Below are 12,825 nucleotides of genomic sequence, written 5' to 3' on the forward strand. Positions count from 1 at the left end.
CCATTCTCTCATTCTCATCTCAGGCTATTACCAAGACAGCGACAAACCCCGTGTTCTTCCGATTCTGGTGGCTTTCCATTAACTTTCACTTTGACTTAGACCTTGAAACTAGGTCAGCTCAAAGTCTCAGCATTTAATTTCTTCTTTTCCAGCAATTAACATCACTTATTAATAAGCCTTGTATTTTAAAGAAAGGTTTAGCAAAATGTCAAACACATCCCTTGTCTATAAAGATAAGAGCTATATTTAGCTAGTTCTAATTAAAAATAGCTACAATGCTGCTTGGTATGGGATGAGGGGGAAATCTGTTCGATTCATGTCTCCTTTCAAAAACTGTGACAGTTGAGTTTCTTTAGTGCTGTTTATGGTTTGAATTAATATTGTTCCATTTAGTTTGAAATATACAGCAAGCATCTAAATTGTATTATTGATTCTCATAGAACACTTCCAGTTCCCCAGTCTCACATGCAGTAAATCCTGGGCATGTGAAAGGGGTTTTGTGACTCTCATTGAGAGTTAAAAGTATCCAAACCAGAGAATTGACTCCCAGGTGAATGGTCCCGATAGTCATACTGAAGGCTCCCTAAAATAAGGGATATGAGGCTGTCAGTGAGTTTGCTATGCAATCATTGCCACTTGACAAAAACTAGGAAGAAGCAAAAACTCAAAATCTGAACCAATCTGAGACCTGAGGCTCAGTTCTCTTTGGAGCAGAAAAAGAACAGAGATCTGCATATCCACAAACCAGTGTCAGTTTCCCTTTAAACATTTCTCCATGATTTAAAAACAAAACACAAAAAAAAAACCTCACCAGGAAAGGGAACTCACTCAATGTTAAAGAGGTGAAGGGAATAAGTTGTGGTGTGTGGCCTTCCTTGGGATGGGTGTTGAGACCCCAGGAAGGAGATTCCTAGGGAGAACTGACACTTCTAAATCTTGAAGCAAAGGTGCCCATGGGGGGCCTGGGGAGGGGGGGGTGGTGTTGGGGGGTTGGGAGGTGAGCCATCGAACTTCACCTCATACAATAACCCAACTCCATAGAAGAAAGCAGCAGGAGCCAGTGGCTGGGTTCAAGACGTTCCAGTGTGCAAACATATGTGTTTGTCAGTGTGTGTGTCTGTGCCTGTGTGTGTGTCAGAGTATATGAAAATGCGAGGTGTGTATGTGTTTGTGCATGTGAAGCCCTGTGGCCCAGGTTGTGTGTATGTGTAGCTCAAGGGAAGCTTTCAAAGCCAAGAATAGAAATAAGCTCTAGGTATCATTCTCTTTGGCCTTTTTCTGTCATAAGAATGCCTTCTCTATTTTTTGAGAGTATTAGCCACATTCTTGACATTACACCTTATGTAGGGAGAGGTACCAAGGCATAGCAGGTGAAAAAATGTGACTTTTCTGACAAGAAAGCCAATACGTGTATCACCTTATGATAGCTGGTTGACATTTCCTGCTCTGCTTTAGTGTGCGTTTGGAATTATCAAAAGAAGCCAAGAAGGTAGGAAAATGGGCCTTCCAGAATCTGCTCTTTGTTAGCTGTCCCCAAGATCTAACTGGTATCAGTAATCTACAATGGCTTTCCCTTCTGTTTCCTACCTGATACTTTTCACCTCCCCTAATTCCACATTAGTAGGCTGGGAGCATCTTAAAGACAGGAATGTGGGGCAGGGGGCGGGGAGATAGGTGAAGGGGATTAAGAGGTACAAACCTGGGGGTTCCCTGGTGGCGCAGTGGTTGAGAATCTGCCTGCCAATGCAGGGGACACGGGTTCGAGCCCTGGTCTGGGAGGATCTCACATGCCGCGGAGCGACTGGGCCCGTGAGCCACAACTACTGAGCCTGCGCGTCTGGAGCCTGTGCTCCGCAACGGGAGAGGCCACGACAGTGAGAGGCCCGCGCACCGCGATGAAGAGTGGCCCCCGCTTGCCGCAACTAGAGAAAGCCCTCGCACAGAAACGAAGACCCAACACGGCCAAAAATAAATATAAATTAAAAAAAAAAAAAGAAGAAGCTCTTTCTTAAAAAAAAAAAAATAGAGGTACAAACCTCTAGTTATAAAATAAATAAGCCACCGGGAGGTAATATACAGCATAAGGAATATGGGCAATAATATTATAATAACTTTGTATAGGGGCAGATGGTTACTAGACTTATCATGGTGATCATTTCATAACGTATGCAAATGTCAAATCATTGTGTAGTATACCTGAAACTAACATAATACTGTATGTCAACTCTATTTCAATAAAAGATTGAAATTTTCTCTTATTGATCTCTCTATTCCCAATACTAACATAGTACCTGACATGAAAGTTGGATCAATAAATGTTTACTGAATTATAGCAAATTTTTCTTCCACAGAGTCAGGTTTCCCTTGCTCTTCCAAAGCAAGATTGACCCTTAAATTCAGCTATATATCCTCAACCTTATTCGTGATAGAACTCAGTACAGAAGCCCTGAGCTGATTAATAAAATTGTCTTTCCAAGTGCCGCCTTGCCTAACACCCTGACGATGTCATTTCCCTCCTTAAAAATCTAAAGCTAAATACATATCGTGCATGAATTGATTCCATTAATATTTTCTGGGGGCCTGTTATGTGCTTGGCATTGTGTCGGTTCTGGGGTGAATATAAAGATATATGAGACAGTCTCTGTCCTTTGGGAATTTATCCTGTAAGACAGATAAAACATAACCAAATTACTCTGGTATAGGCTATACGTGTTAAGTGCCATGGGAGTGTTTGTTAACAAGATGCCGGTTCAGAGGAAGATGACATCTCTTCCCTTTGGTTTAGTCACTAAAAGCTTCCCAAAGAAGGGGGCATCCAAGCTGGACCTAATATGACGGATGGGATTTGCATAGGCAAAGAGGAACAGCTTGGATGCTTGAAGTAGAAGGCAGAAGGTGATAATAGTCACAGAATTAGGAACTTCTAAGAACCCCCATCTAGGGCTTCACTGTATATGTTTTCCAAAGAGGTAAAAACTTGTTGTGAACATAATGTGGACAATCTGTCAACTTCTGGAGTACAGCCCCAAATGCTGTGCTTTCCAAATCAGACAGGGAGGAAGTTCAGCAGTTCCTTAACAGTGCTATATTTCTACCAAGATTCAAAGTTCACACACACACACACACACACACACAAAATTCCACGAGAAACTTATCAATAGAAAGTTTTCTCATTGTGAATGGAATTTTGTCTACAGGATGCCAAGCATCTACCTCAAACAAACAAAACCACTCAGCAAGAATGCTGCCTACTTGGTATTAAACTTATGGAAATATCCAGAGATACTTGGCTATTCGGTCAAAGTTCTATTTTCCCCAGTATAAAACAGAGAAATCAGCATTGTGTACACACAGCCTCACTCTGCTTACTGGGACGCCAAACCATTGAGTGGGCTTCCCATCAAAACACCAGGCCCTTCTGCTCGAGTCCCTAACGCCTCACTGATCTTGAAAAGGAAATGTGCGCTACAGTATGGAGAGATTGGATTTTTTATAATAGCGATTCACCTAATTTGCCCTCAATTTGGTACTAGTCATCCTGCTAAGACAATTTAAAAGCACCATTCCCTCTTAAGCGACCCATTTAAAGAGGATTCATATCTTGTCGGAAAATTGGATACCAAGTGCACAATGGTCCTAACTTTTCACTAGAATCCTTTACGAAGTGTAGTTAAGGCTAAAAATATTTAAAGTGGATTAAGAATAGAACAAAGAAATGAAGTGCAACTGTGACAGGCTATGAATATTAATGACACTTTCTTCTCATTCCTTTTCTCATATAGTAACATGCCCTCTGCTTTTTGATTCAAGATCTTACTTATACTGCAGCACTGAATACCAGTCCTTGGTGCTCTGTGATATGATACATATATAGAGATACAATTAATCTGTAGTCTAATATCTGTCTCACAGATAAGGTGCTAAAAACCATGGTATTTTGACTCCCCACTGCCTAAGGGATAAAGTCCGATCTCCTTAGCCTGGCAGATAAGGCCCTCCACAGGCTAGCCCCAATCAGCTTTTTCAAAATTGTATCTCACTACTCCCTTACACAAATCCTCTGCTACAGACAATGCTGTCTCTTCACTGCCCCCTGAAGAAACCACGATTAGTCTTCCCTGTGCATATTTACTCACACTGGTTTCCTCATTTAAATTCTCACATTTTCCAGCTTCTACCCATTCCTCACGTCTCAGCACAAATTTTTCTTTTTTAAAATGTTTTTTAATGAAAAAAACTTTGATTGAAATATAGTTGATTTACAATGTTGCATTAGTTTCAGGTGTACAGCAAAGTGATTCAGACCTATATCTGTCTTTTTCAGATTCTTTTCCATTATAGGTTATTACAAGATATTGAATATAGTTCCCTGTGCTATATAGTAAGTCCTTGTTGCTTATCTATTATATATATAGTGGTGTGTATCTGTTAATCCCAAGCTCCTAATTTTATCCCTCCCACCCCCCTCCTTTCCCCCTTGGTAAACATAAGTTTGTTTTCTATGTCTGTGAGTCTATTCCTGTTTTGTAAGTAAGTTCATTTGTATCTTTTTTTAGATTTCACATATAAATGATATCATCTATTTGTCTTTCTCTGTCTGACTTAACTTCACTTAGTATGATCATCTCAGGTCCATCCATGTTGCTGCAAATGGCGTTATATCATTCTTTTTATGGCTGAGTAATATTCCATTGTGTATATGTACCACATCTTCTTTACCCATTCATTTGTCGATGGATATTTGGGTTGCAGCACAAATTTTTCTTCTACAAGGCTTCCATCAGCCATTCCAAGCCACAACGATACCTCCCTCTCCAAACTATACCTGTCTTATGACATACAGTCTTATTTAAGTAACATGTGTATCTCCAACCATAAGTTCCTTGAGGATGGGGGAAATGTGTTTACTTTGCAGCCCCTCATGGCTCTTAAAAATGTAGCACGGAGCTGCACTAAATAAATCACTTATAATGTAAATTAATGAATAGATGAATGGATATAAATAACATGAAAAGGCCTATATGGCACTCCATCATCACTGTTTTGTTTCCTTTCTGTTGAATACCTCCAGGATTTTTGTCCTCTAAAATGTAAATATTCTTTATTTAAAAATGCATCAACATATAGACTTACAGCAAAGCTCAAAACATTCCAGATGCCAAGATCTCTGTCCTGTGACTCCTACAGACTAACTCCAATTGATCTCAAAGGGCACTGTGTTGAGCAATGCTTGGAGAACTTGAAAAAGAGCCTTCCTTTTAATAATAATAAAGTACTGAGTCTAGAAATTGTTCAGGCAGAAAGCCTCTATGGTATTTCAGGTGCTGAAGAAAAATACAGCAATGAGGAAGTAAAGCTACTTGTTTCAAGAAAGGTTCAATAAAAGTATATAAACTCAGCAAGAACTGTAAACTCTCAGTGGATGTACCTCTAAAATGTGCCACTGACATACATTCTACATACAACATAGCATCTATAACCCAGTTTTGCCCCTCAGAAAAAAAAATAGGAGAAATTTCACTGAAGCTTTAAATGTCACCGAGGCAAATAATTAAAGTGTTTATATTTATAATAAGGAATCACCTTAAAATCTTTAAGATTTTTTTTTAAGGAATCTTCCTTAAAAAAAAGCAATCTTAGAACTCACCCTCCCCAGCTGACCTGGCCCACCTCCCATCCTTACCTTTCACCCTCCCACCTCAGAGGAAGAAATGTCCCTCCTCACGGTCAAGGGGACACCTCCACTTGAGTTCTCAGGATGCCCAACTCTCCTGTCTCTTGGCCCAAGTCTGTTTCAAATTAGTGCCTTTGCTATTTGGCCCTCAGCTTGTACTCAGCTTCAGATACATCACTCATGTTTGTATATATTATTTTCATACATTCTCATGACATTGCAAACATGGCACTTTGGTCTAACTAGATTAGAAGTTCTTTAAGGCCAAGGACTCCTCACACAGCCAAGAGAAGACTGAGGACATAGCAACCAGTGTTTAGCACCTACATAAGCGTACAGAGCTCAAGTACTGTTATTGCCCGACGTCCTTTACCTTTAGGAAAGGTGACATAACCATGTGGCCCTGAACCTCATCTCAGTCCTTGAGACAATTCCTTCTGTAGCAATTATGACCTAGCTTCTGTAATCCTCCTTCACGCGTCACTGTGATTCAGCCAAGCAGGTGTGTCCCACAAGCCCTACCCCCTCCCCTTTGTGTGCCTTTCTATGCATCATTTCCTTCTCCTAGAATATGAAGACTGCAATTCTGACTCGAGGGATCTGAGGAGGCTTGTGAGGGATAATGGTGGTAGTATCCTAAATTGGGCCACGAAAGATTGATGGCAAGTGACAAGTGAGCCAACCTGGAGAGAAGATATTCTAGGAAAAGGAGCACATTACAAGCATAGTGCCCTTTTATTGAGCACTCTCCTCCATGCGAAGGTAGTTTCAATCAAGGTTCAATAAAAGTAGTCTCCGTGGATGTACCTCTAAAACGTGCCACTGACACACATTCTACATGCAGCATAACATCTGTAACCCAATTTTGCTCCTCAGAAAAGAATCCTATCAATGCAAATCCTATCTAGACCCACCTTAAGTCATATTTCCTCTGTGAAGCCCCCCTTAGAAAATCAAGTCAACAATTCTCTCTTCTCCAACTACACAATGAATTTTTCATCTACCACTGACTTTGCTACTTGATTTGAGTTACAGCTGGAAATCTGTCCATTGTTCTCTATTGGGTCCATTCAGAGAGTGAACAGAATAGTAGTATCTGAGCAAATCATACCTTATCACCCCAAAAATGTTTAGCTGGTGTTGGGGAGCCAGTCAACAAAGTCCAACATCTTTAACATAATAATCAAAGCCCTCATCAAGGTGCCCCCGCCAAGCTTGCCAGTTTCTGGCAAAACTCTAAGACTCTGTCTTGGTCAGGCTGCCATTTAAAGAATACCGTAAACTGGGAGGCTTAAACAACAGAAATTTATTTCCTCACAGTTCTGGAGGCTAGAAGTCCAAGATCAAGGAACCAGCATGTTCAATTTCTGGTGAGCACTCTCTTTGTCGCTTGTAGATGGCTGCTGTCTCCCTGTGTCCTCACGTCGTGTGTGTGTGTGTGTGTGTGTGTGTGTGTGTGTGTGTGTGTTGGGAGTGGGGGTGGGGAGAGGTCTCTGGTATCTATTATAAGGGCACTAACCCCATCAAGAGGGCTCTATCTTCATGACCTCATCTGAACCTAATTATCTCCCAAAGGCCACATGTCCAAATACCATCACATTGGGGGTTAGTGCCTCAACATATGAATTTGGAGGTCACACAATTCAGTCCAAAGCAAACTCCCACTCTACCACAATCACCCCAGTGAATGGATGAGTGTATGGGCTAAGTTTGTAGGCTCTAGATTCTACTACTCATTAGCTGTGTAGACTTGAACAAATAACCTACTTTGAGTCTTAGTTTCCTTATCTATAAAATGAGGATAATAATGGTACTCATTTCATAGGATTACTGTGAGGAATAAATGAGATCATGTATGTAAAACACATAGCCAGTGCCTAACACAAAGTTAAGTGTTCAGTAAAATGGCACTATGCTTGTGATGTGCTCGTCTGGCTCCTTTTCCTGGAATATCTTCTCTCCAGGTCTGCTCATCTATCACTTGCTATCAATCCTTCAAGGCCCAACTTCAGATACTACCACCATTATCCTTCACAAGCCTCCTCAGATCCCTTGAGTCAGAATTATAGTCTCCATCTTCTTCTAATGTATGGTGTTCATGTCTCTATTCTGGCACTTACTTTAGGCTGCCTTAGTCTACCAGGATGAGCCATTTAAATACAAAAGCATTAAACAGTAAGCTCATGGCTTCAAGGGACATGTATTACCCATTGTGCCCAAGGCATTACCTTGCCCACAGTAGGTACTCCATGCCATGAACTTCACTGCACTAAGAGTCAGGATACCATGGTTTTATTCTGGTAGTGCTATCTCTATCTAGTGGTAGTATTTTGAAAGAATCACTCTTACAGCTTGGGCCTTAATTTTCTCAGCAATTAAATGAGACAATATCCCAACTTACAGATATTACTAATAAACACGTACACTGTAGGAGCTTCATAGAATCTGAGTATGATTTGCAGCTCTGCTACTTACTAGCTGTGTGACCCTGGGCAAGTCTTTTTATTTGCTTCTCAGTTTCCTCCCCAGGAAACAGGAATAATAAGACATTCCTTTTAAGGATTAAAAAAGGTGTGTGTAAAATGCCTGAGGCATCCTGAAACTCAGTAAGTGCTAATTCCTTCCCTCAGTCCCTAGTCCCACCCTGAGCAAGGACAAAGTTTCCCAGCTTTGCTTTCATCCCTGCCTCCATGGTGGGGGGAGGGGGCAGAGACAGGGGTAGTAGGGTAGGGACAGGGCCCGGGACTATTCTCTAACATCAATGATCAATTCCTTGTCTCTCTTTTCTTCCCCACACCCTTTTGCTTTCTGCTGAATTGCTTATCTGCATCCCTCTTCCTGCTATATCCTCTCCCAATTTCCAAGAGACACTGGTAATAACCTAGAGCTGAAAAAATTCCTGGGCCCACTGGTTTACCACCTGGAGGGATGGCAAAGCAAGGGTTTCTTTACACACTTCTGAAGCTTCACTGGGAAAGAGAGTGTTTCTAGAACCCACGGTTGAACAGGGAGTGGACTTTCCCACAGAAGCATAGCTTTACATGGTCATTAACATCTATGGTATTATTAATACAGCATGATCCTTCAGATTATGGGTTACATAGGCTTTTATGGGCTGGCCTGGGAACCTAATTACCATGGAGACCATTGTTTTCTGTGGGAAAAATGCATTCCACATTCCAAACGGCTGACTCACAAACAAAATTTTGGAACACAAGCCACACATGAGTTACAAACTTTCTGTACTTTTCTAATCTACCCCAAGATCAAACATAGAGCTAGGTGCTCCAAAGTGCTGACTACTTACAGAAACCGGCTAACTTAAAAAAATCACTGACAGGTCCCTGTATACACAACATTTTTTCTTGCAGCAAGTCTTTGAGCTGCACTTTCTACTTGAAATACTCCGCCTCCTCCACCTCATCTGGCTTTTACCTTCTCTTCCAAGTTTACCTCAGGCTCCACTTCCTTCTCCAAACTCTGACCAACACCCTTCATCCCCCATGGGGTTGTACACTATTCTCTATCCCCAGGAGCCCCATATTCATGCACTCCCAGAACACGTATCACAATGGGTTGCCACTGCCCAGCTACTTGTTTGCTTGTTTCTCTCTTCCACTTGAGGATGGGGACTTTTATCTTTGTGTCCTCAATGTGTAGGACAGTACCTGGTCCTCAGTAGGTAGTCAAAGAGAATTTCCTAGATCATTAAACAGTCAGAAGCTACAGACGCTATAGAAAACTCACAGGTAGTCATTTTCATGGGCCAGAGGGGTGGGGCCTGGGAAAAGGGTACATGCCTGGGCTGAGGAGCAAGAGCTAGAAATACTGGCACAGTCAGCTACCACGGCTTAGATGCTAGATCTTTCATAGATTCTGAACGGCCGTCAACTGCTCAATATTAGCTTAATAAATTAAAGAATCAGATGATTATATAATATCAGAACTGCTAGGGACCTAAGAGATAATCTTATCCTTCTCTTATTTTCCAAAGGCAGACATGGAGCCCCAAACAGGAACTAAAACTTGCCATTCACCCAAACCAAACATCCAAGAGCTCATCTAACAGCTCCCTTTTTGACTTAATAGCCAGGCAGGGTAACATAACCACTGTACTCAAGGGGAACTCCAAACTGTTCCTCAGAACAATCTACCTATCTTCTAGGGTCAGTCTTACTTGGACATCAGCGCCAACTCAAGTTACAAGATCTAAGGAAAAATAAAATCTCTCAGATATGGAAAGAGCATTCAAAAACCATCCAGCTCAAACTGTTCCCATGCAACAATAAAAATATCCTGACACTACTCCCAACAACCACTCTCTGCAAAAATATTTGCATGCATGCTATATTAACTTTCCCAGAATTTCTGGCAGAGGTATTCTATATTTATATTGACAATATTCTATAAATATTCTATGTTTCTGTTGATAATATTTAACATGCATTTTTAAAGCATGAATGTGGTTGCAAATAAATGGCACCAGAGTAGACTGTTTGAATAACAAAAAAGGTCAGAAAGTGTATTGGTATACAGAGGCACTGGTGGAAATTTCCAACAGCAAAAATGATCCCTCCCATTGGTCATTATTTTTCCCCATCAAAAGAGTGTTTGAAGTTTTCAATGGGGATTGTCTACTTAGAATTGTCAGTGAGTACCTTCCAGAAGTCATTCAATGCAGGCATCAGTTTGCTTTTCCATCCCTGTCTTTTTACATGTTTCATGAATAGTAAGTGATGGAGTAAAAATATCACTGGACTAGGAGTCAGGAGATTAGCTTCTAGTCCTGGATCTGCCACTGACCAGCTGGCTTATCCTGGGCAAATCACTCCCCCTCTATGAGCATCAGTTTCCTCATCTGTACAATGAGCAGATGATAAAAAGAGATCAGTGTTCCCTCAGATACATGCTTTAATATTTTTATATGTATTCAGAGTACAATTACATTTGTCAAAAAGCATGCTAGTGGCCTTAAAAGTGTTCACAAATTATTGAACTGGAATTCTTCATTCTTTTCCTGCTTAACAATCCATGACTCTTAATTGAATAAGTTAGCATGAGGATCTAAGGGATGCAACAGGTTCAAAACGAGGATAGTTCCCAATAATTGTCTATCAAACTAGAAATTACTTTCTGAAAGTGAAACAAAGTAATGGATAAAGCAGGCCACCTACAGAAATTCTTTCCATCCTAAGAGATGGTGTGCAAATGTGCTGCTGATGAGTTTCCAATGTCATCTTAGTTTCCAACCAGACTAAACTATGATTAATGTAAGCTAGGCTCTGACAAGCAATGTCATAACAAGCGGGGTTGGGAGAGTGTTTGCATGGATTCTAGGGAGAGCCAAAGTGTGAGAAAATGTCAGTATGCTCTGTCCAGGAGAATCAGTGCTCTGATTCTAAAAAAACAAATACCAGTTCTCTAGAGAGGACTATTTCTGGAGTGGGGAAGGACAAACTGTCATACCACCATAGCTTGAGGAAAATGTCCCCTGGGAACATCAGATTCTCTTTGTTCTAACTCCATACTCACAAAGTAATATTCCGACATATCATTTCATCTCTAGAGTGAACTTGCCAACCAGGAGGGTGTGCCCTGTGCAAAGGATTGACACCAGTTATACTGCTGAATACAATTCTTATCATAAATTAAGAAAATGGGCGCCTGAAAGATCAGAGTTGTCTGATTTTTGACTAGTATGGGGAAACTGATCAAAATGAGTTTCTATTCTGAAAAACTAAGACACAAACCCAGGATCTGGAGTAGCCTCAGCAAGAAGGGCATTCACCCTCACTAACATCATTCCATCCCTTAACAGAAACCTCAATATAGCAGGTTTTCTATTTCTTGGGACCTAGCACTAATGACACAAGGCCAATTTCCAATCCAGATTCATTAACCTCATTATCTTTGCTCTATTTTAGGGCCATAGTTTCAGTCAACCTGGCCTGCCAGGAAGTTCAAAGTCCATGAAGCTTTAATAAGTAACTACTATGTAAAAGGCAACAACTACAAGGGAAACTAGATGAAAAAAAGGGTGCCTAGATCACGGAAAACCTACAAAGAAACACCACTGGAAATAAAATAGATCTGTGACTTTATTTCAAACTCCCAAGAATAGCGCATATGACACTGCATGATGTAACTAACCCCTGCCTACCTCTCGGACCTCATTTCCATCTATCTATCCCCTCAAGGCATCCCCTACCCTCTAGTCATATAATGTATTGGCAGTTCCCTGTATATGTTCATTCTTCCACATATGTAGTTTCTTCTGCCTAGAGTATCCTGCTCACTCTGAACTTTCGGATTCACCTTGAAGGGGAGCAGAATATAACACCCCAAAATGTGCCTCCTTGTCGTAAGCATTATTTTGAGCTGATTAGTTTTAAGAAACAGCAGATACTACCATATATAAAATAGATAAACAAGGACCTACTGTATAGCACAGGGTACTATATTCAATACCTTGTAATAACCCATAATGGAAAAGAATCTGAAAAACAATATATATGTGTGTGTGTGTGTGTGTGTGTGTGTGTATATATATATATATATATATATATATATATATATATATATATGAATCACTTTGCTGTACACCTGAAACTAACACAACATTGTAAATCAATTATACTTTAATTTATTTTAAAAAAAAAAAGGAAAGAAAAGAAAAAAAGAAACAGTAGACACAGGAGAAATTCTGAAAACCCAGTAGGAGGTGCTGGTTTGTAAGAGACATTTATATTTATAAGGGAAATCTCCATTTGTAAGGGTGTCTCCCTCTCCTTACCAGGAAAAAGAGGATGATGAAATCTCTAGAAACTCTAATCAATGGAGAAGCCAACTTAATCTGCATTATAACAGCCACATGCTCCTTTACTAAGCTTTGCCTGTTAACCTCCTATAACATCTTTCTTTTGTCTTTAGCTGGAGATGGTATTTAAGATGGTGGCTTAGGCCATTACACAGAGTTACTCAGTTCTCCTGGGTATCTCCCATGTATAAATACAGGAGTTCTATGTGTTATTCAACTTCTGTTTGTTTTTCTCCCATTCATCTGTCTTATATTACAGGGTGGGTCTAAGCCAAGAACCTAGAAGTAAGAGGGAAAATTATTTTTGCTCCCCTACGAGCTGAAGCATCATCTT

General features: G+C 40.5%; 1 long non-coding RNA gene across 2 annotated transcripts in view; it reads right to left on the reverse strand.

The window, feature by feature from the left end:
* Positions 1 to 12,825, reverse strand: part of LOC309652107 — a 430,763-nt gene that overhangs the window by 165,213 nt on the left and 252,725 nt on the right. The gene's annotated exons all lie outside the window — the stretch shown is intronic.

The sequence above is a fragment of the Balaenoptera physalus genome, assembly GCF_965194825.1.
Source record: "Balaenoptera physalus genome assembly, chromosome: X".
Classification (NCBI taxonomy): Eukaryota; Metazoa; Chordata; class Mammalia; order Artiodactyla; family Balaenopteridae; genus Balaenoptera; species Balaenoptera physalus.